The 2452-nt window shown below is 51.1% G+C and overlaps 1 pseudogene; it reads left to right on the top strand.

Annotated features, from left to right (window-relative positions):
- Nucleotides 1-367: 367 nt before the first annotated feature.
- Nucleotides 368-1118, top strand: LOC123175163 (citrate-binding protein-like; annotated as a pseudogene).
- Nucleotides 1119-2452: the final 1334 nt, after the last annotated feature.

The following is a 2452-nucleotide window of genomic DNA, read 5'->3' as shown; positions in this document are numbered from 1 at the left end:
ACAACCTAGCTCATGATACCACTTGTTATAATAAATCCGAGGCATACCGTTGATCATTCGAGGACCAAGCAATCACACGAGGCACGACACCGAGATTTGTTAACGAGGTTCACCGATATGGCTACATCCCCGGAGCCTGGCTACGGGCGCTCCTCCCCGTGACACCGTCACAATACCGCACACGGGCCACCCGGGCGCCGGCTCCCTCTTGCGCGCCTGTGCTATTATGTTGGCATTGGTTACATCGTGTGTCTAGCCTCACTATATATGAGAGGCCTAGAATACAAGCGTCCTACTAGGAAACGACTCCATATCCTATCTAAACATAATACAACTACAAGTCGAACTGTAATCTACCTTGTATATAATATTCGACACAACTCTAACAGCCTTGGTCATGCTCTCAACGCTGTGGCACTCGTGCAGCCCGGCCGCCGGCGCTGACCCAACGGTCGGCTTCACCGCCGTCGAGATCACGGAGGACCGGTTCAAGCTCCACAAGCCGTACGACCTGCCGCAGGAGCAGCGCAACAAGCTCTGCACCGACGGCGTGCAGCGGCTCTGGGTCTACTGCGACGACAAGCCCTTCCGCGCCAGCAGCCCCACCAAGCTGCGCTAGAGATCCTGCTCAACGTAAGTCGCATCAGTGTCTCACAATGATTTCTGACAGATTAATCACAGCCATGGAGTTTTGTTAGTTTGACCTGCCGATTTTGGTTTCCAATTCCGGGGTGGAGCAGATAACGTACAGCTCTGGGGTGTGGCAGTTCGAGGGGTACAACCGGGGTGTCCGTGATGCTGGTGTTCGGCCTGGCAGGCTGCCGCGGAACACGACACTGATGCTGCACGTCTACGGCGGACGGCTCGTGTACTACAATGATGAGACCAAGGTGGTTGACAGACACATCTACGACTGGTGGTTCAGGCTCAACTTGGTCCACAACATCCAAGCGTCGGCCCTCACCGTGTTCATCGACGGCGACGAGACGCTGATCGTGCCGGGCTACGGCAGCGACTTCCACTACTTCAAGTTTGGGGTGTACACGCAGACGAACCCCTCGCACTACATGGAGTCGCGGTGGAGGGATCTCAAGGTCTACACCAAGACTCCCTACTAAAAAATGTAAGAAATCAACCTACAAGATTTACTGAAAAGGTTTCCCCCCGATTTGTATAAAAAGCAACCAACCGATACATCCAACGATATGTGTTGGGGCGGAAGTAGCGCAGTCACGCCCAAAAGAAAAAAGAAAGAGAAAATACAAGAGAAACAAATGCCAACAACGGCAGATCGACAAAAACGAAGAAGAAGCCTCATGGCCAAGCTCCGAGCCTTCGAAGCACCGGTACCAATTTTTTTTAAACGAAGGCTCAAGAAGAGCCCGGCTTTGAATTAACAAAGCCATCAACCGGCCAGGATTACATCAACCGCTAACTTACAAAGACAGAACAAAGAAACAGCTAAAAGGATACATATTGTTGTGCAAGCAGGTAATAGGCTTCCTGTCATCTACAAGCAAAGATGAAGAAACTGAAGAACAAGGCCAGCTTGAAGACAATGGAGCCCTCCACTGAGTGCAATCCATCCCGACGAGACACCAGCAAGCCTTGCGGAGATCCATCTAGCATGTAAGGGAACGCTAACAGCTCCATAGACTCCGACAGAACCATTGACAACATCCTACATCTCCGAAGGGTCTCCCTAGCCCCTCGCCGTGGCACGAGGCGCCGATCCGTTGGACAATGCAAACGCTCTCCCAAGAGAAAAGATGTACAACCGACGCCATTGCCGCCCGGAAAGCCTGACCAGGGCACCACCTGTTGAGGAACGTAGCAGAAATTCAAAATTTTCCTACGTGTCACCAAGATCTATCTATGGAGAAACCAACAACGAAGGGAAGGAGAGTGCATCTACATACCCTTGTAGATCGCTAAGCGGAAGCGTTCAAGAGAACGGGGTTGAAGGAGTCGTACTCGTCGTGATCCAAATCACCGGAGATCCTAGTGCCGAACGGACGGCACCTCCGCGTTCAACACACGTACAGCCCGGTGACGTCTCCCACGCCTTGATCCAGCAAGGAGAGAGGGAGAGGTTGAGGAAGACTCCATCCAGCAGCAGCACAACGGCGTGGTGGTGATGCACTACAAGAAATATGTCAACTTATGACCTTCTATCAGTGACCCTCGAAGAATTGGTCATAAATTTATGACCATTTCAGACCAATTGGTAAAAAGCTGTTCGGGGCTCCAAACCCTAAACCATTGCGACCATTTTGGTCAGAAAGGTCGTAATTTCCTCACACGAAAAGGTCATAAAGCAAACAGCACTAGTTCGCTGCCTTATTTCTAGTTGTTAATGACCAATATAGATGGTCATAGCCTTGTAAATTGTGGTGGGTTGCTATGACTAGGCGCCACCTCATCAGTTTTGCCTATGCGTCATGTCCATGTG

The sequence above is a fragment of the Triticum aestivum genome, unplaced genomic scaffold, assembly GCF_018294505.1.
Source record: "Triticum aestivum cultivar Chinese Spring unplaced genomic scaffold, IWGSC CS RefSeq v2.1 scaffold17145, whole genome shotgun sequence".
NCBI classification, from domain to species: Eukaryota; Viridiplantae; Streptophyta; class Magnoliopsida; order Poales; family Poaceae; genus Triticum; species Triticum aestivum.
The sequence above is the reverse complement of the archived record's forward strand: the minus strand, read 5'-3'. Positions and strand labels throughout refer to the sequence as shown.